Source organism: Ambystoma mexicanum, chromosome 1q (assembly GCF_040938575.1).
Source record: "Ambystoma mexicanum isolate Mex_15411 chromosome 1q, UKY_AmexF1_1, whole genome shotgun sequence".
In the NCBI taxonomy this organism is placed as follows: Eukaryota; Metazoa; Chordata; class Amphibia; order Caudata; family Ambystomatidae; genus Ambystoma; species Ambystoma mexicanum.
In genome coordinates, this window is record NC_090922.1 from 1,415,983,724 (window position 1) to 1,416,008,816 (window position 25,093).

At 49.9% G+C, this 25,093-nt stretch overlaps 1 protein-coding gene across 1 annotated transcript in view; it reads right to left on the reverse strand.

The window, feature by feature from the left end:
* The window catches only part of LOC138548587 (uncharacterized), a 603,087-nt gene that overhangs the window by 210,432 nt on the left and 367,562 nt on the right, over window positions 1-25,093 (reverse strand). The gene's annotated exons all lie outside the window — the stretch shown is intronic.

The following is a 25,093-nucleotide window of genomic DNA, read 5'->3' on the forward strand; positions in this document are numbered from 1 at the left end:
GGACGCCAGGCACAGGGGTGTCCATTCTGCATGCTGCTAATTAAAAGTGGAAATGTATGTCTAGGGGTGTAACCTGGCCAATCACAATAGACCAAGTTATCTGGAGTCCTATAGATAGTAGAACCAATAAGACGTCGTAGTTGTAGTGACATCTATCACGCGTGATGTAGAGGAATGGGCGTAGATGCCCACCCGATAAGAGTTATTCAATCCGCATGCCCTTTTATCATATACAGATATAACACCTATACTTAAGTTACATTTCCTAACCAATTACATTGCATGATAATTTTTTATAGAATTAGACGTCAGTGATGACGAGTTTTGCCTATAACGACTGAAGTTCGAGGAAGTCGGAGTGAGACAGGTGATCGCAATGCTGCTGATTTCCATTTGTTTCTCTGTTTGATGTACTTGCCATTAAAAGGGCTTCCCTTTGCCAACTTACTGAGTCCTCATTATTGAGTCGTGTTGGAGTAAGTGAATCCTGCACCCCCTGTCCTCTCAAGGTGCAGCTAACTCTTACAAGTTCTAGAGGGTGAGCGCTGACCTATGGGCCCGTCAGTGAATTCCTCTCCTCCGGAACACCATATTTCAAACACCAGTAAATAATATCAATATAAAGTTGTATTCATTCGGATTGGAATGTGTTGTGAAAGTGTGACAGAAAGTTTGGGTGGGGGATAAGGGAAGGTCAGTTAGGTAAAAATAGAAAAACAAAGTTGCAAACAAAAATGTTAGTTTCCTTCAATATTCAATATCAATAATGTTGTTGATTCGGTTATAAAGAAATAATTCTTACCCTGCGGTATCACTGTTGGGTGTTAAGGTCGTATTTAGAAGTTGAATATTACTGGGATGAATCCCAATTGCAGGGGTAAGAACAAGAGAAGGGCAAGCGGAGGAAAGGAGGAAGGGGGGGGGCGGGGATGGGGGATACTTAAAAATTGGCTAAGGTCTATATGCACTTGTACAGGTTCTAGGTAAGGTGTTGGTGCAAATGATAGCCCCCTATTTAGTAAACTTTTCTGGTCTTCGGTAAGATCTGTGCTTGATAGGTTCATCACCAAATTGTTTATTTGGTCTTCTTTGCTGCTTCTCTGGCTGCCACCCTCGTCAGTCTGCGATAGTCTTCATTCAAATGCGTTGGGCTTCCCTGAGTCGACCTGACCCCCTCCTTCCTCTCCTCCGGGTGAAGGGTGTTTCTTGTCTAGTGGATCCGGTAACTGAAAATGGACTTGCTTTTGCATTTGCGTCCTGTTGCCTTTTTTATATTTTCTTATCTGTTGAGGAAACCATGTCCTGTTTTGAGTACGTTTTCCGTGATTAGTCCCTCGCCTTCTGATGCTTCTTCTGCATCAGAGCTGGCCGAGGAGGTGTTGGGCGTGCTTTCCCTGGATACTGGTCTGATGAATTTATTGTATTTCTCTTGGAATGTATAAGCTCTATCATCGTTGTAATCTCTCTCATCTCTAAAGAATTTTCTTAATATGCGCAACTTAATGTCATCTTTGTACTCTTTCAGTATCTCATAAATCTTGAGATAGTTCTTCTCTTTGGTTACTTCTAATGCTTTTGCATCTGTGATTTGTTTTTTTTTAAATGTCAATTTGTTCTGCTGCTCTTTTCTGTTCACGAGTGGCATGTTCTATCAACATTTCTAGCATTTGTTTAGAGCATGTGTTTAAGTTTTTCTCCCAATCTTCCGCTAAATCTTGGTCTTCATCTTTATTGAAGTCTGGGAAAATCAAAATTCATAGTCCTCTTGGGATTTGTTGTTTGGTTAAATAATTCTTTAAAGAAATGATTTCCCACTAGTTATCTATTTCCTTGCATAATGCACGTTCTAATTTGATGAATTTATATCTTAAGAATTCACATTTTTGGTTACTGCTTCCGAATGCATGAGCATTATTCCCATTTGGTGTAATTAGGTTATTGGCTTCCTCTTCCCGATTCTCAAGGTATTCTGCCATTTGGCATGTAGTAGATATGGTCTGCGCGGTATGTGATATCCAAATATCAGAAAGCCAGTTAATACCACTGCGACAGTGCCTGGCAAGTGAATTTTCCATGTCCACACAAAAGCTCAAACTGTTGGCATTGCCAATGCTTGTTTTCAGAAGCTGAGTGTCTTGGGCAAAGGACCACGTTCTGTGTAAAATGGGTTCTGATTATCTTATCAGGGAGCTCCTTGGCTCTTACTCATCACTGCTCTCAGGAGGAGCAGCCTCCACAGTGGTATGGATGAGGTGAAATGCCACTTATAACTGTTCAAAATACTTTCACTGCGCGGCCCGGTTCCCCCTAGGACCGTCCATTCCTCTCAGGGTAGCTGCGGCATTGATTTCTTGCTGCCAGAGAGTTGGCTCTGCCCCTCCCTTTGTTCGGGGCCGGTGACGGAGGTGTTCGCTGCCGCCACTCGCTTTCACCCTCGGCAGATGCTGCACCTCAAACCAGCTGCATGGTCCCACGCTGGCACCAGGAGACCCGCGCGGATGTCCAGCAAGAGATCCCTGTGCTAGCAGCGGCTCTGTTGACACATGGCTGCGGCTCCTCCTCCTCCACACACGCGGGTCGATGCTGCACCCGCTCAGGAACGGGCCTTCCGCAGCCCTGTGGTTTCCACACACAGGGCCATACCGCCCTCATCGCCAATGTGGTGGCCCGCCTCCGGTCACCGGGGCGGGCCACAAGGGGGGTTCGGGATCACCCGACTCACAAAATGCAGCTGTTGGCCAGCAGCGTACCCGGTGCAGGGATCACTCCGTGAAGTCGGGATCACCGGATGGCCAACCTCTGCTGGGATACCGAGCACTTGAGGGGCTCGGCTGTTGGGGGCACCCAGGTTGGGCTCGCACGGATAGGCCACGATAACGAGGCAACCCACTCCCAATAAGCAGACACAGACAGGAGTTGCTGGTTCCTGGGGCTCTGCTGCACTGCCGTGTGCATACCAGTCGAGCCCCTTTTATTAGAGAGGCGTCATGAGGCTGTCATGACACTCTCTCGCACAAAGCACTAGACCCACACATAACACTCCCCTCGGGTGGTCGTTGGTTTCGCCTGTGACGTTGGTCAATTGCTTTATTAGTCTTTGGTCACATTACTGAAGGCTATTTTTGGAAACACTCCTTTTTCTTCCCTGACTGCCGTCAGTCACCCAGTTTCGATGCCTGCCTTCGTTTTCCGTTCTGGCACATGCTGTTCCTGTGCATCAGGACACGCCTTTAGAACGTGAAAGGGCAAGCCCAGGATTCCGCCCCAGGATCGCCTAGCATTGCCCGAGGGATAATGGCTTTGCCCTGGTAAACATTTAATCATTTCGCGCGCCACTTCAAAATAAAGGATTGTAGTTTGGTCTGCATGGCCAGGAAGGTTTCTCAAATGCCTTCTGGGGTGGTTGCCAAACACATTAAGTAATGGGTTTGTTAATGCCAAAAGGTGAGGCTTTTTAGTATGAAAACAGCAAAACACAAGAGGTGACGGCTGGGAGGCTTAAAATGTATTCTAACCTCTAGCATTGCTCTGGGCAACCCTTCCAACCATCGCTCTGCTGCCTGCTAAGCCATTACAGAAGGGGGGAAGACCACATGCAAATCAGGCTTGGTCCCATCCCAAAAGGAGCAGTCCAGCGCGAATTACTAGGCCACATCCCATCTGCACGAAACCACAAGCATCCCCAGACATGTTTTGGCCTCGTTGGGTCTGATCAGTGAGGAGTAGCTTGGATCTTTAGGCCAAGTTGGCACCGGACCCACGCCTGGGCATGACCGTCCCAATATAGCCCCAAAAGCGGGTAAACATTTCATCATTTCGAGCACCCTCTTCAAAACAAAGGATAGTGGTTTGGCCTGCCTGGCTGGGAAGGTTTTGAAAGGCTTTCTCGGGTGGTAGTCAAATGCATTAGTGTCCTGCAAAGTAATGGGTTTGAGGTGCAGTCCAAGTGCAATGAAAAGGGCTTTCTTTTGATACGTTCTTGATAAAGAGCGGAGTGCTTCTGTCATGTATCTGATTTCTTTTATATTAATGCAATTGCTTTCTGACGAAAGTCATTGCAATTAATAATAATAATTATAATAAATAAGGATGTTTTTGTATAGGTCTTCACGCTCGCTCTCTCCTACTTCAATGCACTGTTATAATTGATTTTATGTTATTTTTTATTACTCACTTTAGTGGTAGTCGACTTGTTGGTGTCAGAAGCGTGAAAGGCCAAGTTGTGGGGGTCACTCCTTTTCTGTCTCCCCCACTCAGCTGTGGAACTCTCTTCCCCCCTCCCTCTGTAGCGTCCATGAACATTTGTCATTTCGCAGCGCTGTTAAAACGTTCCTGTTTTCTGCCCGATTCTTCTCTTCGCTTCTCTCTGCTTCCATCTTCAGTCCTGCCTTCAGCGCCGTGATGCCCTAGCTGGTGTAGGCTCGCGCTTTATACGTGTACATAACATAACTTTATAACAAGTTGGCCTTCTTAAGATCCAAACCGGTGCCGACAAGTTGCACTCAGATGCCTTAAGTAAGTGATTAACTCGCATCACTACCGTATTGCTCTATTTAGTTTGCTGTGAATGTTATTTTTTGTGACTTTGGGTAATGTATGTGATGCTTATCTGATGGGGAAGGGACCTGCGCCTGCTGAATGCCGCCTCGAGAGCCTTACTGCACTGACTCGGAGTGCCATCTCTGTTAGGTCGCAGGTGTACTACAGTGGCACTAACGGTATCCAGTGATAAAAGGGAATAAAACTACTGAGAATGCTAGAACAGAGAAACCAAAAAAGTGAAAAAAAACATTGAACATTTTTCAAAATAGATATGGGTGGTGTGGCAAGGGGGTAAAACGGGTGGGAATGGGATTGGGGTCGATTTAAGCACATAGAGAAACAAGGGATTTGGGGGGATATTTTCTCACCGTCATTGTTTTTACTGAAAAAGCATTCTATGTTATGTATTCTATGTGATCACATAGAACCGGCACTAACTGCCGTCTTTGTTAGGTGGCAGGACGGTGTACTGCAGTGTCTCTAACGGCCATCTTTCTTAGGTGGCAGGTGTTCTTCAGTGTCTCTAACGGCCATCTTTCTTAGGTGGCAGGTGTTCTTCAGTGTCTCTAACGGCCATCTTTCTTAGGTGGCAGGTGTTCTTCAGTGTCTCTAACGGCCATCTTTCTTAGGTGGCAGGTGTTCTTCAGTGTCTTTAACGGCCATCTTTCTTAGGTGGCAGGCTAATGCACTGGCTACGAGTGGGCCATTTCTTTTGTGAAGGGGATTTCTGTATGTACTTATAGTGAGATTTCTTCAAGAGTTGTAATGTACACAATATGAGGGTTTAGTTTTTTTACTCACAGACACATGCACATACAGAAAGAAAGGCTGTCACAGGCGTTCAGAGAGACAGACAGGTGCACAGCCAACTCTATTGCCAGACTTACAAGAAACTGAATGAAAGGCTCATTGTGTTCTCCCGGAACCTGTCGGCTGTATTAGGTTTGCAAGTGATATGGAAACCATTTTTTATGCTGTCACCTCCCACCTCCAAGAATAATGAGCAGAGTACTTTATATTTTTTGGCACCTTTGAATGGAAGTGGGTAGGTGCAGGGCAAAAGTTCTTCATTAAAGCACCACCAGAACTTATCAATCAACTTCAGACCTTTGACCATGGAGCGTCTTGTATCGGAGCACACACTAGGGGGCAGGAATACACCCCCCAGTCATTTGGATTGATACTGTCATATTTAGATAATCTTTAAGGTGCTGCCATCACCCGCAATGCAGTCATGTGGTCTGGGCCTAAATACTAGTCCTCTCTCGCTGCACGTTGTGACTCTTTGTGGAACCGCCACTCAAGCAAATAGAAGAAGAAGAGAGAGGACAGGGGACTTCTCACTACCAGGGCCCAGAAACTGTAGAGTGAGCTCCAGAAGGACGTTTAACAACAAACGACCAGGAACATTTGCAGTTCATAAAGAATCGTGAGACGGTTTTATTACACACCTGACTGTCAATCCCGTCCATCAAACAAACAGTAATGTTTGGGTGCCCGGCGTGATCAACCTAAGATAATTGATCAATTATGTGTAGCACAGCAAAGTGAGGGGGCGGTGCTGAAAGCAATGTATCAGGTTCGCATGGTAACAAAAAATGATGCGACACGAAAACATCGCATCACAGAATGTTAATGTCTGTGTCCTTGGGCCATTTAAACCAGCGAGTGGTCGTTTTACTGTTAGTGATTCAGGAGTCCCATTTAAAATCACGTGCTTGTAGCCACATTCGGGCAGAGTAGTGATCCTTCCTCTGCTGGCTGGTCACCCCGCCCCTCTATTATGCTTGGGTCCGAAAGAAGAGAAGCCTTCTGCATGGCCCTTATTTGTCAACCCTATACTGTGTCTCTCCAGTCCCTGACACTGCAGTGACACCTGGTAGTCAAATTGTGGTGGACCTCCCTGCACATGTTACAAATAAGCCGTGGTCTCTTGTTAGTGTTCTTTCCTTTCGTCTTAATTGTTCAGCCCTTTGTCGACAAACCTTGCTGCTTGCTCCCTCCTCCGAGCCTGCCACTTTTTACTCCCCATCTGCCTCGTTATTGGCTTTTTCGCGGTTTGCGGAGGGCACACATTATCCAAAGTCTTTTCAAAAAACGACTTCACAGAAATCCTTGTTTTGAAAGCTTGGCTTTTGTGATGAGGCGAGTGTTACCACCCTCTCTAACTGGGCGGCATAGCATACGGTGGACGGCTCGGTCCTAAGACTACAAGCCAAACAGAGCCATTGGAGGTTACAACCGTTATCTATTTCTCTCTACAACATACTGCCTTTCCCGGGGCATAGTAGCCCTTCCTCTTCCTCCCTTCCTCCCGTGCCATCCCCTTCCTGTTTTATCCTTAAGGTCGCTCCTCCCTTAAGGTCGTTCTCTGTCATTTCACCTGCAACATCTCCCCCCTGTTTAACATCCTTCGTGGGGGTGAATTTCCTTTAGATAGTTTCTAGGGTTCTCCGCGGTATTCTTCTGGTATGTCCCTTAGATAGTACTTCTCCACCTCCTGTTGCCCCTTTGGTGCTTTGTATCAATTCCTGACCCCAGTTTAAACTGTGATATTCACTCATGCGCTCTTCTGCCATTTTACCAACTTCCCATGACCTGTTGCTTTGTCCTGGGCTGGAAACCCTCATGGTGCAGACCATTGGTGTCACCTCTTTGTCCTCGATTTCATTCTCACTGATATGCTTGTATCCCCAGTTTACCATCAGCGTGTTGGGCTCTTTTCCTTTCTTCTGTCTCTTGGTTGGCCCCACTGTTCCTGTGCTCTTGGGTTTCCTCATTTGTCCGTTGTCATTTCTCTCACTAGGAGGCAGGGCCTCATTCTTTTTTACTTTGTCCTCACGCATTCTCTCTTCGCCCCTTTCTTCCTCCACCTTTGGGTTTTCTGCCTCCTTTCTCCTCATTGCATTTTGTTGGATCCCTTATTCGTCTGTAATGTTTGTGAGGTCCTCCAACCGTTCAGGGAATGATCACGTGGGAGTTGGGAGCGCTCCAACTGCCTTTATTAAACAACGGCATTAGACTGCCGGAAACCCCTTCGCCCCCTCCCTAACTCCAACGTCACTTCCCTCTTATGGGACAGGACCGCAACGGCGGTCCACCCACATAACGATGTGAGTGGTTGATTCCGGGGCTGCAACAACCTGACAATGTTGATGACACATGTACCTACTGCCTGTGAAGCCAGTTCCAGTACTTTCACTACTGTCCTTGGCATCCTCTCTCCTTTCCATTTGTTTTACTGTCTCCTGCTTCTTCTGTTGTTCGACTTCTTCTCTTCTAGTCACCTTCTTGCACTCTTTCCACCTTTGCAACTTTGGGTATACTGTGGGAGTGCAGGCAGTTTTATGTCGGTAAGTGTTTTTTCCTTCCCTTCTGCTGTTGATCGCCTCCTGTGATTTACAGTGGTTTCCGTGGGTATGCAGCAGATCTGTGTCGCAGCCACCCATGTGTGCTATGGTTCCTACTTGTCCTGTCAAGTCATCTTGAGGCACTTTGTCTTTCTCAGAATTGTTGATGTTAAAGGGGGTCTTTGAAGTCACGTCTGTGTACCACTGCCCGAGTGGATATGTTGCATCACCCGAGATCTCCGATGTGCCATGGTTGTCTGTGATATGACCTCCAAGACCTGCCCCCTCGCACACTGGCCTTTCTTTGGAGATTTTGTCCCCCAGGGTGTATCGTGGGGTCTCTCCCGCAACGTGTAGTGTAGCAACCACCCACTGTTCGATGCAGTCATGCTCCTTTGTTGCACCCCTGTAAGGTGCATTTGTCTTCTGCATCCCCTCGTTTCTCCGCAGTGCACTTAGGGTGCTTTCCTCTGACATGTACTTTGAGGGATTGGTTTCAAAACACCACTTCTCATCTTCCATGGTTAGGGCTGGACTGGTCAACTTTGTCATGGGATCACTCTCTGATGATGATTTTCTGCAGGGCCCCTGCTCCTTCTGTCTATGTGGGGTCCATTCTTTGGCAACCATAGTTTCTCTTTTCGGGTATCGTCCCTGGGAGACGTTCTGGGCATGTGCAATACTTAGTGTTTTGTCCCGCTCCTCTTGCTTATTTTGCCGATCTGGCAGGGGACAATTGGTGACCTTCTGTGGATCTGGTCATCTCTGACAGCTTTTTTATATGGTTGGTCCTTGTGTCAGAGTGAGGGCTTTTCCCTTTGGCGGGAGCACTTGCACTCCTAGGAGAAGTGTAGCATGCGTGTGTGTCACTTTGGTTTGGGGTTTTTCTTTAGGCACTTCTCGTGCCAGTCTTGGCAGTGTGTCTTGGGAGTCTGTCCTATCTCTCTGCTGTTGTCCCCCTTTTGAGCGTTTGTTTGGCACTCTTCGCATATGCCTGGGCGAGTCAGGACACTATGTGTGCTGTCATTTCCCTCCCTGGCCATTGTGTTCTCATTTCCCATCGCTCTCTTTCACTTCACTGGTTGGGGAGTCAAACACATCATCTTTGCCACCCTCAGATGCTCCCCCTTTCTGTGCATAGGGGCTCCTTTCTTTGGTCCCCTTCAAATGGTCTGGCATATTTAACATCATTATTCCATTGTCATCAACCTCCTTCATCGTAAACTGAAGGTGTGCCATCTGGTGCGGTGGCTTTGCTCTTCATTGGGTTGTTTAATTCTCCTGTCGCATTCCTTACGATCTTCTTGTCGATGGGGATCTGGGCACGTGAATCATTGCCCATTCACTTTGCAGAGAGTGTTACGTTCCGCCCTGCGTCCCGCTGCGCGGTGACGCAGGGCGTCCTAATAAAAGCCCCGCCCCCGCGTTCGGGAGGCAGTTCCGGGGCAGACCCAACATCAGCGTGGGAGTGCATTCATTCCAGCTCCCGCTGGAGCTGCGTCACAGGCCACGCGGCCTAATCGATCAACTCCAGCCCCCGCGCGTAGGCCGCGGGCCCGCGAACTTAACAATGGCGACGAGGAGAGACGAATCTCACGAAAGGCTCGGTGCTCGGAGAGCACAATAACGCCACACAGCCATCGGCTAAATTTTTGGACACCCGGTGGGGGTGCCATCACACACGTGACCCCCCCACCCAAAAAAAAAAAAAAAAAAAAAAAAAAAAAAAATTTTTTTTTTTTTGCCTACCTCATCCATTCATGCTCTCTGCCACCAAGTCCATTTTTCTTCACTCCAGAAACGAGAAAACCAGGTGGCATCGAACATCCAGCACAAGGGAGCAGCATCACGGCGTGTAGGGAATGCCAGGCCCTGAGTCGTAACACGGTGCCTGGATACGGCGGCACCTCCAAGGTAGGCCCAACGTCGCTGCATGGGTGGCCGTCAGAGACAACTACGACATCACGGATCAGGTCCACGCCAACATGGCGGCCGGCGCATCCACGCCTGGGCCCTCCACGCCGTCCAGAATTGCAGCAAACCTGTCCATGACGCCACCTCCACCTCGAACACAAGGCACTTCGTCGACACTGGTCCAGCCGTTTGACCCTTTCACGGATCCGTCGTCATGCGGACCCAGATGGCAGCTGTGGATCCAGAAGTTCGAGATGGCGATGGAGTGCAAAGAAATCACTGCGCCCAGGAAACTGAAGGCACACCTTCTACTCAGCGTGGGTGACGAGGTACTGCGCATTTTCAATTCCCTCAACGTTGATGATGGCCAGGATGGGTACCGAAGCGCGAAAGACGCCCTCACCGATCACTTCCTCCCTCAACTAAACCCAGACTATGAGACATTTCTCTTCTGCACCACCTTACAGGCAGCGGAGGAAACCCTTGATGCATACCACACCCGCCTGAGAAAGTTAGCCATGTCCTGTGAATTCACGAACGTGGAGAAGGAAATCAGGAGGCAGATCATCAACGGGATTCATTCGGAAAAATTGAGGCGCCTGATACTTAGTGAGAAGGGTATTCCCCTACAGCGGATCCTTGAACTAGGACGTCAGAGGGAACTAGCACACACCAGAGCGGCCAACATGGAGGCCACACTACACAGGCTGCAACCTGCTCTAAATACGGCTATGGTGGCCCGCGTCACCAACAAACAACCCTCGAGAGATGACAACAGTGGTGGATACGGCCAAAACAGGTGGCAACCGCGCGTTCCGGGACCCACAGAGTGTGGCTGGTGTGGTGGCCCACGACATGGCCGTCGCAACTGTCCTGCTCAAGGCACCACATGTGGAGCATGTGGCCGGAAGGACCATTACGCGAAGGTATGCCGATCGACGGACACCCCCATACAGCCCCCGCAGAACCAGCCGGAGAAGGCCGCGACTAAGAAAAAGAAGCAAGCCAGTGCCAGAAGGGTCGCAGTGGCCAGCTCTTCCACGGAGGATGAAGGGGATGATATCTCGGCGATGCTGCAGGCCCCCTCCAAGGACACAGACAGGAAAGGAAGGAAGGTATACATGGTGTCTGCACTATGGCAAGACCGAGAACCTCGCAGAAAAGCCGCCCGAAGGCGCAAATGCATGGTATCCATCCAAAACCAGTGCATTCTGATGACCATCGACACAGGCGCTTCGGTGAACGTCATGCCTGAAAGCATTTTCCTGACCCTAAGTCCTACACCAGAGCTGAAAAGCACCGACACCCTGTTATATGCATACGGCTGTCGAAAGCCCCTGCCGGTCATTGGCAGGTTCCGCACCACGCTGGGACACGGGAAAAACAGACTATGGTCCAAAGTCTATGTGGTGAAGGCAGGTGTTGAGAGCCTCCTGAGCGGGGACGCAGCGGAGGATTTGGGTGTGGTCCAATTCATCTGCCATGTCAACGATGAAAAGGAAGTGGAGCAGATGCTGAACCAGTACCCTGACTTGCAAGAAGGCATAGGCTGTCTGAAAGGCAAAACCATCAAGCTTCATATTGATGAGACAGTGCAGCCGAAAGCCGTCCGGCACCGGAGAACGCCTTTCCACATGAGAGAACAAGTGGAGCAGGAACTCAAGGCCCTAGAAGAGGCAGGTATCATTGAGGAAGTCACAGGGCCCACACCCTGGGTCTCTCCCATGGTGGTCACACGGAAGCCCAAGCAGCCTGGAAAGGTACGGATCTGCATAGACATGCGCCTCCCCAACACCGCCATCAAAAGGGAACGCCACATAACCCCAACAATCGACGAGATTGTGGCTGACCTCACAGGGTCGAGTATATTTTCAAAGATTGATCTAAAGGCGGGGTATCACCAACTCAGACTCCACAGAGACTCTCGATACATAACAACGTTCTCTACACATTTGGGGCTACGGAGATACAAACGCCTGAGTTTTGGAATATCGTCTGCCGCGGAGGTGTTCCAGCAAACCATCCAGGAGGTCATCAGGGGCATCCCCGGTGTCCTCAACGTGAGCGATGATATTCTGATTCACGCCCCCGACAAAGAAACACACGTCAAGAGGCTTCACGCCCTACTGGGCCGACTACAAGAGGTTGGGCTCACAATACACCGGGAAAAGTGCGAGTTCCTCAAATCCGAGATCACTTTTTTTGGCTACAAGTTTGGCAGCACAGGCATCTCACCTGACCCGCAGAAGGTCGCAGACATCCAGGCGGCAAGCCCACCGATGACCCCCACGGAAGTGCGCAGTTTCTTAGGCATGGCCACCTACTGCGGGAGGTTCATCCGAAACCTGGCCACGCTATCTGAGCCGCTGCGGGAACTCACGAAGGCCAACGTCAAGTGGGAATGGGGGCCAACATGCCAGGACGCGTTTGAGAGCATCAAGGACTCCCTCTCAGCTGACACCAAGATGGCCTACTACAACACTGAACTGCCCACAGAGCTATTCGTAGATGCCAGCCCCGTAGGGCTCGGAGCCATCTTAATGCAAGTCACGAGAGAAGGGGAGAAGAGACCGATTGCGTATGCGTCGAGAGCCCTCACAGAGACCGAACAAAGGTACTCACACATCGAAAAGGAGGCCATTGCCGTGCTGTGGGGGTGCCGACACTTTCACCTCTACCTTTATGGGCGTCACTTCACGACAATCACGGACCACAAGCCCCTGCTACCAATCTTCATGGGAACATCGGCACACCCTCCGGCCCGAATCAGCAAGTGGTTACTGCACCTCCAGCAATATGACTTTAATCTCGTCTATCAACCAGGCAGCGGAAACCCAGCGGACTATCTCTCCAGGCATCCGCGAGAGGCCACTCAACAAGAGATCCAAGTGGCGGCAGAGACAGAGGAACACATATGCCAAGTAGTGCGCGCAATGAGACCCAAGGCGGTGAGCATCGAGGAGATCGAGGCGGAAACGCACCAGGACCCGTGTTGTGACTTAGTGAAAAATGCCATCCTTTCCGGTGATTGGAAGACTTTCATGAGACACACACACAACAGAACAGCGGAAGCAAAAGGGTTTCTGTCCGGCATATTCACAGTGCGGCAAGACTTGTCAGTCACGGAAGGTGGACTGTTACTACGGGGAAACCGCATCGTGATACCTCTCAAACTACAGGACAGGATAGTGGCCCTAGCACATGAAGGACACCAAGGACTGGTGAGGACGAAAGCCCGCATTCGGCACCGAGTATGGTTTCCCCAGATCGAGGAGCGGGTCGAGACACTCGTTGCCACGTGCCTACCCTGTCAGATCACGGGGGCCCCGCCAGACCCGGAACCCATCATATCAGCAGAACGGGGCCGCTCTCGCTGGGAGGCCATCAGCATTGACTTCTGCAAGCTCCGAGAAGGCCTCCACCTGTTGGTGGCCGTCGATGATCACTCTCGATACCCGGAAGTCGAGGTAGTTGAGTCCACAGCAGCGGAAGTGGTCATTCCGGCACTAGAGAAAATGTTCGCGACTCACGGACTACCTATCTCAATCAAAAGCGACAATGGGCCGCCGTTTACAGGGGAGGATTTCAAAAAGTATCTACAGGAACTCAATGTGAAGTATCATCACATCACTCCAAGACACCCCCAGGCAAACGGGGATGTAGAGCGATTTATGAGGACTATCAATAAAGTGCTCAGAGTATCTAAGGCTAACGCCAGCCCCTGGAAGGTTGACCTTTTCCGATTCCTCCGAAATTACCGGGTCACGCCTCACAGCACAACCGGCATTCCGCCTGCGGACCTCATGTTCGGCACCGTCATCAGATCCTCAATCCCGCATCACCCAAGCAGAACCCCGGACACGGTGAACGAGGAACGCATAGAGAGAAGGAGAAGGGATGCCAACGAACACATGAGTGGCAAGCGGAGAGCGAGGCCGTCCCATCATCAAGTGGGTGACCAGGTCATCATGCTACGAAACCCCTCCAAGTCTAAACTGACACCAGGTACGAGGAACTTCCATGGACCGTCAGCAACCGGCATGGAACCATGGTAACGGTGACACGGGGAAGCCGCCAAGTGACGAGGAATGCGTCATGGTTCAAGGCCGTACCACGTACACTGTGGACCGACAAGGAGGGCCATTGGGAAGGCGAGGACACTCCCCCCAGTGAAGAAGAGCCGGAGGCCATCCCTGAGGACAACGGAGCGAGGGATGGAGACTGGGAGCCGGTGGATGAACCCGGCCTCGAGGGCCCGAACCGCGAAGATGGAACAGAGCCGGAAGCAAGGGGGGGTGAACCCCGCGAAGGACGATACAGACTGAGAACAACAACAAGACCGCCAGCTAAGCTAAGTGACTATGTGTGGTAGCTGGTACACTGGTGCCATGAACCCTAATGGCAGGGCGGCTGAGTGTTGAAGACGGACAGTTGTTGTTGGACCTCGCAGTTGTTTGGCAGTTAGTGTTATGTGTTTTGTTTTGTTTTATAATAAAGGAGGAATGTTACGTTCCGCCCTGCGTCCCGCTGCGCGGTGACGCAGGGCGTCCTAATAAAAGCCCCGCCCCCGCGTTCGGGAGGCAGTTCCGGGGCAGACCCAACATCAGCGTGGGAGTGCATTCATTCCAGGTCCCGCTGGAGCTGCGTCACAGGCCGCGCGGCCTAATCGATCAACTCCAGCCCCCGCGCGTAGGCCGCGGGCCCGCGAACTTAACAGAGAGTTCATTCGGCCGTATCCATTCCTTTGCCAGGAGCCGCTTGGTCGTCTTTCCTTTCTGCTGGTCAGTATGTTTCTTGTTGTAACGAGTCACTGCTGGATATTTTAGCTTCATACCTTTACATTCTCTCCCTTTGGGACTGTGTGCATGAGCCTCTCCCGATGGCATAGGGCATAGGTCTCTTGCCAATAAGGTCATTATTGTCATGGGACGAAAAACCACATTGTTTTGGGATATCAAAATACATCTTGAACAATCAGGATCAAAACGTCTGTGCAACCTTGAAAATAGAGTGCAGGAGTCCTTGGCAAAAATGTACCTAAGCCTAGATATTTTTGGTGAATAATCCACTAAAAGTCAAGCATGAATTGGAAATTCTTAATTGGATTGAAACAATTGCTAAAATAAGAAACTCAACACCAATCAAGCCTTTTCTATCAGTGGCAGCCCCGGCTACTACATGACAAGGATTTTGTTATAAAGCCTGAAGCTCTCGCTTGTGTGCCTTTCATCCATAATGGTGGCGCCGCACCTGCGAGCAAGCAAGAGATGCCCGTAGGCCAGCGCCACCATTATGGAGAGAAACGTGAAGCCCCTGGACGCAGAGGCCTTGTTTTCTAAATCCTTAGAATTTGGGAGAGTTTCAGTCTTTAGGAAAAAGGCGTCAGCTTCCAGCTGCCTCACCCTTTCAGCCTTAATGGTGATGCTGCCCCTCCCCAGCCAGCCAGGTGAGGCGCTGTGTCCTATCAGGCAAGCATACAGAAAATAAATGCAGAGATCAGCACCCTCTCCCCTAACAGGGAAAGGGTGCTCATCTCTACAAAAGGCTGCCTGGCGGTGGTGCATGTAGCCCAATGAGCCGGGCTCGTCAAGGGGCGTGGCCTAATGAGCCAGTAGGTGACCCCTGCCATTAGGCCACACCCCCTTGATTAGCCCCGGCTCATTTTGCAGTGTCACTTAAGGCACTGGGCTTGACTGGTAGAATGAATACTCACATGCTTCACTCAACTTGGGCCTTCAACTGATCCTTTGCCTGTGTTGCGGGCTGCGTAGTGGTGGAAATAGTGATGGAGGATCCCACAAGGGCTGGGTGCGGAGTTTGGAGGAGGGGTGGAGTTCTGAGGGGGCAGAGTTCAGAGTGGGCGGAGATGGCAATTGAACTCCGATCAAAGTAAATGTCCACAAAACATAGTAAGGTACGCTCACAAATATATGTGTGCGTATCTTGCTATGATTTCTTTACTTTTCAAGCCATCTTATCAAGAGTACAAATACCAGAATCTTTAAAGCATGCAACATTATCTTTACTTATCACTCCCTCCCATTCACATATCGAATGGGACAAAAGTCCCTGCTAATGGCTCTGCCCCCACCCCCACCAGTGCCTAATGGCTCACATTTGAATGCTCTGTTTACACAGAGCAAGGAGAGAGCCCCTCTGCTGCCCAGAGCTGCTTGGGGCATTGTGCTGGCATTGGGACCCCTCTCCCGTTTAGAAAAGGTAAGGTGTCCTGCTGCCAGGCAGGAGAATGAGCGTGCTGAGCAGGAATTGCTCGGCACACATCGTCCTGCCAGCAGCACACCTTTCCCGCTGGGCACCATCTTTGAGGTGTGAACGGGAGAGGTGTCCCACTGATAAATGTCCCACAGCTGCTCCCCACCCCCCAATCGATATGCCACTGGGCCTCCGTGGTCTAATGTGCTCTGTGCAAGCACACTGTGTTGGGGCTGGGGTAGAGGTAAGCCAGATCCCAAGATCCGGCTAGATAACTGATGCCAGATCTCGGATCCGGTGATAGCCGGCCCATCAGCCAACGCTGGGCTTGCAGGTCCACATTGTCACTTTGGCTCCCTTACTTTCATTGCACCCTTCCACTATCTCCCTTTCAACAGCCACGTGCAAAAGGTGCTTAAAGCTGTGCCTGTTCTTCCAGATCACTGACCTCTCTCAGATTACCTTGGTCTATCACACCTCTTAGATCCATCACTGACATGCATAATGCCTTTCCTACCTCCCGGACACCGCAACGGCATGCCTTTAACCCTTTCATAATGGGCTTCACAACAGACATAACTTGCTAAGGAGCCAAGCCAGCCCAGTAAAGTACTTGAGCGCTCCCACAGGTGCAACATGCAACTTTTTTATTTTTTTATTTTATTGACTGAGAAAGCACTCCCAGTGAATCCGTGATGAAAGTGAAACACGGACTCCCCTTGCTAGGGTTTCCCCAGATGTGCATGCTCAATGGGCCACGCAAGACAGAGGGTATTTTACTTCCCTCGCATTGCATGCCACACTGGGAATTCAGGCTAGGGTACAGCGTGCTCAAAGGAGTGAAACGGGTACTCCTGTGTATTCCTGCATTTTCCATACGGCCAGCGGCATTCAATTGGAAGACACATGTCAAGAACCAGAGATAGGAGTTTGACTCCCCTCTGTTTCCTGGTTCCTGCCTGCGGGCTGCCTTGGAGACAGAAGCCATCCAAGCCAGCTGTGTGGCGGCATTGGAAGCCCCAAGCTGCTGAGGTGTCATGCATGCAACAATACATGTTCAGTAAAAGAGCCTTTGTATATGCGCGTCCATCTGAGGAGTTGTGTGAGCTAATGTATGAAAAATAATTCAGTGTGTTCGATTTGCATGCGTGAGGGCACGGTGTATATGTTGAACCATATGAGTGTGCCTGTGAAGATACACTCATTGTTGGTGAGGGCACTTTTAGGTCCAAAACCTCAGCCAATGATTATTTAGGAGTGAGGTGCTCAGTCCATTCTTATGCACCGTCATGACAAATGCGCACCCGTGAATACCAACACTTCTAGGAAGTTCAATAAGTCACACTACGCTGGGTGTATCGGCTTTGTCTGCATCCTTCAAGGCGCCAGGTGCACACCAGAAATACACAGTTGTTGAAAATGAGTGCGCTGGTGTGCAATTACTTCAATCAGAGCACCTGAGCAGACTTACCGAAATAGAAACATGCAGGACAACCTCAGAGGGCTGGCAGTCTATGATTAGAAACATGTTTTCATACAATGATTACATTTGCTCCGCTTAGGTCCCTGCTAGAAACTCTCTGCTTCTGCTTTGATAGCTTAATCCACTTTGTTTTTGTTGACTTAGTACTGGATCACGAAAGGAATAGTATCCAACAGATGTGTGAGGGTTTATTGAGAGGCCACCCTCAAAACGGGGAGCACCTTCCCTCCCCAATCAAGGTGTCCGCAACAAACTGTTTAATGTCAGTTCTTTGTTCAACCCTATTTCCAATTCATCTCATGCCCCTTGGATCCCTCCCCCTGAGCTACCAATGAGCCACGAACCAGGCTGGTGTACAGGAAATATATTTGCATTTATTTGAATGATAGGTAATAGTGATCACACTAAACTACACAAACACTTTCTTTGTGGATCACAATTAAACTTCTTGTTAAACAAATAAATCACACAAGTTGATTGGGAGAAACACAAACCACAATGCTTTATTTTCTAAAGATTTCACTTCAAGAAATAATCAACACTGGCCAATGAACAAAATCAGTGTACATATAAGCAATGCTGTGCATTTTCGATTTTCCTGCATGCTTACAGAGCTAGTAGTTTGGTTTACAGATGTGTACAATGCATATGGCAATTATTACTTCACACACATCTTTTTTAAAAAATAATTAATACAGGGTGATTTAGCAGCTTGTTTTTCAGACCCCCATCCCTACTTTGGTCTGGGTTGGGGAAGTCGGACAGAAAAATTGGGATGATTTAGGATTTTTGGATTTCAGACTCCCCTCCACTTAAAGGCCTGTATTGGGAAAGCTGGACAGAAAAATTGGGATGATTTTTTTTAGTTTTAGTTTAGGGACAAAGACACCCCTCTTCCTAAAAGAAGACAGGGTTAACAGAAAAAACAGGATTACCCAATTACATTACAGTATATAGTTTTCAGCCCACACTGGGAATGGGCTTTCTTCATTTCAAATTTTAACTCAAATCACCCTGTGATATTCTGCAAGGGCAATGAAATGAATTAATATGTTTAGTTAAATAGGCTAAGGATCTACAGAGCTTCCCCGACCCCCACACCTGCACCCCACCAACAATAAAGGGAAAGGATTTAAGGCAAGCAGATTCCCTCACCTTTTGGTTTCAAATGGCTCAATTCTATTTACATTGAAAACCTCTGTTTAAAGTTCAGGAAAGTCAGCTGCATTTGAGGACCTTTTTGGAAGACAAGGCAGGGGTCTGCTCAATCTACTCTCAAGGATGGTCCCCAGCTCTTACCATAGGGCCCAGTCAGCTTTTAGGCCTCCTCAGCAATAGACAGCTCCACGGAGATGCAAATTCAGCTAATCTCCTTGGTGTTTCCTTGCCGCTGTCAGATGGTAATTTTTAGCAGCTCTTCCCTGCTCTCATATTGCATCCACTTTATATACCAGTGTTGACACATCTGGATTTCACTATTGAGCAGTGCCCTGCAAGAATTATCGCAACCAGGATTGGACTGTTACCCTTATCTCTCTCCCCAAGTCCAGACTCTCTCTAAGGATTGGTTTAGGAGTCTAGAGCAGAAATATGGCAACTCCCATTTGAAATGCCTTTTTTCATGTTACCTTTTTGGCAAAAAGTAGTTATATGGCAAACCTCGTAATTTACTCGTAAATGCCATAAAATATATATATTCCGCTTCAGCTAATCACGGGGAATTTAATAAAATGCCAGCCATGTCCGCAACATGTTGCACGGGTGTGTGGCACTTTTCTGCTGTTTATACAAAAAGCATAATAGTAATGAACATGCAATTTACTCTCCAAATGCCTAATTTTACCATCCACCAGTTTGCGAACTATTAAAGTCAGGACATGTTCAGAGCAGCTAGAAACACTTTTTAGCTTGCCATTACCATTCCCTAAGTCACAGGTGGATGATTATTATTTCAACAAAATCGCCTTGAATCTATCTTAAAAATGGCACATTAATGACTGTAGTACGGCTTGAGGTTGCTGAGAAAAATGCATACATTATGATAGTCCTTTTTTATTTAAAACAAATGGGAAATCTTCATGGTATGCAAATGTGAGCTCCCCTTCCCCCAAGCCATTGCCAATCCTGGACAGCATGTGACCAGAGCTTCCTGGACTGTGTTTTTATTAGACACTTTGTTGTTAGAGGTTGGTAGGCTGGTGGTCGTAAATGCTTGGGAGACATCAGCTACACAGAGATCTCCCACTGCAGATAATGAGCTAGGCCAGTCCTGTGATGTCACAAGGCCCTGATTCTGTCTGGCATCCTGTCCTGTTATCTGAAGTGGACCACCATTTGAAAAGCCTTCTATTTTCTTGTATTTTGTTTAATGTTCAGCATCTCCTGATTGCAGCTCCTCCCACATTTAAGTGATGTGGCTAGACCCTTTGCCCTTCACAGAAATGAGCCTTCAGAGACAACAAGTCTGGGAAAAGTTTGTTTTCAATATCATTAGCAGGCCACACCTTATTGCAGGTGTAAATAACTGGGATGCAAAAAGCAGGCTTGCAGTGGGGAATCCTTTGTGATGTCTGCCCAACAACAAGCAAAAGGGTCTGCATCAGGCCTAAATTAAATGTTCATGTGACTCATGGAAACAAAGTGTGCTTTTCTTTTACACTGAATGTGAAGCATAATATACATTACATCTTGTAAACCCATATAGTCTTTTCCCTAAAATCTCTATTAGCAGGGGAACATTATTCAAATTATGTGCTCTAAAATTGCAAATGCACATGTAAAGCCATTTTTGTGTTAGTGTTTGCCAATCCTGCTTTTCATGTGAAAGGGGCCTTCGAATTTCTTCTGCCACTGTGATCTAAAAGTTGCTTTTCCTTTTGTAATGACAGATAGGCCTTTTTCACATACTGAACCCCTGTGCTCCCCTGCTCCTCCAGAACCATTAAGGACTGCATCGACACCTTTGCTCCAGCCATGGCCGATTTCTGAAATCACTCTTTTGCCACTGGAACCTTCCCCTCACCCCTTAAGTACAACCTTGTGCACCCCTCCTTAAGAAGCCTTCTGCTGATTCTTCCTCTCTTCCCAGCTTAATCTACATCCGTCATTTCCTGGCCATCTCCCAGCTTAATCTACATACTGAATCTGTTGGTTGTCTCCATGACCACCAGTATGGCTTCAAAGCAGCAGAAGCACGGAAACCTGGCGACCCACTGAACTTGCAGGACCAGGCTCCTGCACGACCAGTTGCCCTTGCACTGCTCCCTGGCCTCCCGACCACTTAGGGATGGTATCTACAACCCTACAGAACCCCCGACTCTCTGCACTTATGAGCCACCTTTCACGCAGCATTAACAAGTTCCTTTGCACTCTGCCCGCCCGCTTCGGCCTGGCACTTCCTCCCCTCCCCCTGCACTTGCGTGATCTGAATGGCACAACGCCTAGTAAGAATGTGGTTTTGTCCTCCTTCTGTCTTCCCTTCCTTGGCTTGTCACGACTAGAAACACTTGTGTACAGGCACATTATAAATGATTTATCATATCATATCATAGCACCTCCTTGTGTTATTTGTAGAAACCCCCACAGTCAGCCTTAATAGGCCCATTTTCCATGTGTAGGTCTTTTTATGAAGGCTGGCCGGTCATTTTTCTGGTGAGACCTTCAGTACTGTTCGTTAGGGCCTTCGAATAAAACCCCACAGATGAAAGAGCAATATAAAGTCCCTCAGAAGACCAATCCCCTTATGAACCACCGAGTTAGAGACATGATAGAGACAGTGATAGAGACAATGAGTAAGGAGCACCAGAGGAGGACGCCAAGCCAGGAAAGGAGCCCACCGCTTACATCCGCATCTGAGGTGGGTGCCTCAGAGCTGCACTGCCAACTGTGTGTAGGTCAGAGAGCCAGTCGTGGTACCCGCTGCATGCCCCAAGTTCTCAGGTGAGTGCAGCAGAGGCAACAACCCCACATGCACAGAGTTTGTATCGCCAGAAAAGGGTCCCACTGCACTCACCTGAGTGTGAGTGGAGCATCCTGGACACTGTGCTTGCAAACACTGAGTCACAGAGTAAAGTGTGGGCCACCGATTTTCACGTAGGTTTCGGTTACGTGCATTGAACACTGCACCACAGCACCCATAGGAGCCGGAGAGAAAGGTGTCAGCCCAGCTACCTGCACCGAGGGCGTGAGACAAGTGATTGGGACACTCTGCCCCCCTTTGCCCGAAGGTTGGAGATCCAGGAGGATGTCCCACCACTCTCACACAAGGCTGAGCCTGATATTTCAAAGACTGTAGCCCAACTCATTTGGAGGCCAGACTGCAAAGAGAGGAAGCTGTTGCTTTCTCCCAAGGTTGCGGTGGTGGGTTCTGTGGACACTACCACTCCACAGGTGGTAGGGGCAAAGACCTCTGTGATATGTGCTTTCTGCAAGCATAATGGGGAGTCTAAGAGAATCTACACCACGCACAGCCTGAAAGATCAACATGGTAGTGTGCAGTGCCCAGTCCTGCAGCAGTATGTGTGCCCTCAATGCCAGGCTATGGGAGACACAGCTCACACATGCTGATTCTGCCCCATGATCAAAGAGGGCTACGCTTCTGAGTATCAATACTCAACCTGTTTACCTCCCCCGACTCCTCCGTTTCTCCCAGTGTGCCTGCTTACCTCCTCCCACCCCTCAGTTTTTCCTAGTGTGCCTGCTTACCACCCCCACTCCTTCGTTTCTCCCAGTGTGCCTGCTTACCTTCTCCCACCCCTCCGCTCCTCCCAGTTGTGCCTGTTTACATCTCCCACCCCTTCATTTCTCCCAGTGTGCCTGCTTACCTCCCCCTACCCTTCTGTTTCTCTCAGTGTGCTGCTTACCTCGCCCCACACCTCCGTTTCTCCCATTGTGCCTGCTTACCTCCTCCCACCCCTCTGTTTCTCCCAGTGTGCCTGTTTACCTCCCCCCCATTCCTCGGTTTCTCCCAGTGTGCCTGCTTTCCTCCGCCCACCCCTCCGCTTCTCCCAGTTGTGCCTGTTAATATCCCCCACCCCTCCGTTTCTCCGAGTATGCCTTTTTACTTCCCCCACCCCTCTGTTTCTCCCAGTGTGCCTGCTTACCACCCCCCACCCCTCTGTTTCTCTCAGTGTGCCTCCTTACCTCGCCCCACCCATCCGTTTCTCCCATTGTGCCTGCTTACCTCCTCCCACCCCTCAGTTTCTCCCAGTGTGCCTGCTTACCTCCCCCCACCGCTCTGTTTCTCCCAGTGTGCCTGCTTACATCTCCCACCCCTTCATTTCTCCCAGTGTGCCTGCTTACCTCCCCCTACCCTTCATTTCTCCCAGTGTGCCTGCTTACCTCCCCCTACCCTTCTGTTTCTCTCAGTGTGCTGCTTACCTCGCCCCACACCTCCGTTTCTCCCATTGTGCCTGCTTACCTCCTCCCACCCCTCTGTTTCTCCCAGTGTGCCTGTTTACCTCCCCCCCATTCCTCGGTTTCTCCCAGTGTGCCTGCTTTCCTTCTCCCACCCCTCCGCTTCTCCCAGTTGTGCCTGTTTACATCTCCCACCCCTTCATTTCTCCCAGTGTGCCTGCTTACCTCCCCCTACCCTTCTGTTTCTCTCAGTGTGCTGCTTACCTCGCCCCACACCTCCGTTTCTCCCATTGTGCCTGCTTACCTCCTCCCACCCCTCTGTTTCTCCCAGTGTGCCTGTTTACCTCCCCCCCATTCCTCGGTTTCTCCCAGTGTGCCTGCTTTCCTCCGCCCACCCCTCCGCTTCTCCCAGTTGTGCCTGTTAATATCCCCCACCCCTCCGTTTCTCCGAGTATGCCTTTTTACTTCCCCCACCCCTCTGTTTCTCCCAGTGTGCCTGCTTACCACCCCCCACCCCTCTGTTTCTCTCAGTGTGCCTCCTTACCTCGCCCCACCCCTCCGTTTCTCCCATTGTGCCTGCTTACCTCCTCCCACCCCTCAGTTTCTCCCAGTGTGCCTGCTTACCTCCCCCCACCCCTCTGTTTCTCCCAGTGTGCCTGCTTACCTCCCCCCACCCCTCCGCTGCTCCCAGTTGTGCCTGTTTATATCCCCACCCCTCCGTTTCTCCAAGTATGCCTGCTTACCTCCCCCCAACCCTCGGTTTCTCCCAGTGTACCTGCTTACCTCCCCCACCCCTCCGCTTCTCCCAGTGTGCCTGTTTACCTCCCCCCACCCCTCCGTTTCTCCCAGTGTGCCTGCTTACCTCCCCCACCCCCGTTTCACCCAGTGTGCCTGCTTACCTCCCCGCACCCCTCTGTTTCTCCCAGTGTGCCTGCTTACCTCCCCCCACCCCTCTGTTTCTCCCAGTGTGCCTGCTTACCTTCCCCCACCCCTCTGTTTCTCCCAGTGTGCCTGCTTACCTCCCCCCACCTCTCTGTTTCTCCCAGTGTGCCTGCTTACCTTCCCCCAGCCCTCTGCTTCTCCCAGTTGTGCCTTTTTACCTCACCCACCCCTCTGCTTCTCCCAGTGTGCCTGCTTACCTCCCCCCCTCTGTTTCTCCCAGTGTGGCTCCTTACCTCCCCCCCACCCCTCTGCTTCTCCCAGTCTGCCTGTTTACCTTCCCCCACCCTGTTTCACCCAGTGTGCCTGCTTACCTTCCCCCACCCCTCTGCTTCTCCCAGTGTGCCTGCTTACCTTCCCCCACCCCCATTTCACCCAGTGTGCCTGTTTACCTCCCCTCCACCCCTTGGTTTCTCCCAGTGTGCCTACTTACCCCCCCACTCCTCCGTTTCTCCCAGGGTGCCTGCTTACCTACCCCCAACCCTCCGTTTCTCCCCGTGTGCCTGCTTACCTTCCCCCAACCCTCCGCTTCTCCCAGTTGTGCCTGATTACTTCCCCAACCGCTCCGTTTCTCCCAGTGTGCGTGCTTACCTCCCCCCACCCCTCTGTTTCTCCCAGTGTGCCTGTTTACCTCCCCCCACCCCCGATTCACCCAGTGTGCCTGCTTACCTCCACCCACCTCTCTGTCTCACCCAGTGTGCCTGCTTATCTCCCCCACTCCCCGCCCCTCAGTTGGTCACGTCTGTACCTTTAGGGTGCCACCACCCCCACATCCCATCCTAGTAAGTGTGTGTAGCTGCCCGCCATACCTAGAGACTTGCCTCACATGACTGCCCGTTGATTTGAACCTAGGTACCAATATGCACTTGCCACCCTGCAACATGGGGCTGGCCCCATACTATTCTATGCTGACTTTAGCCATGCATCCATGTGTACCTTGCCTCCTCTGTACCCTGTGCCTGGCACCACGCACTTACCCATTGACTATAGCCTCGCATATATGAGTCGTTGCCGCCATTCAGCTTGTGGCTAGCACCTTGTGTATGTATATTAATTCTGACCACGCAACTGTGTTGTAGCTGCCACCATGTAAGATGTGGTTGTGCACCATGCCCTTGCTTACCAATTTTGACCATGCAACCTTATGTAGCTGTCGCCATTCAAGATATGGCTGGCACCATATACCTGCTAAACCATTCTAAGTATCCAATGTGAAGCACTTATTGTAACTTCATGAAGCAACATGTTTGTATTCCTTCAAATGCACCTATGTAACTAAGTAAGCCTTCTTAACAGC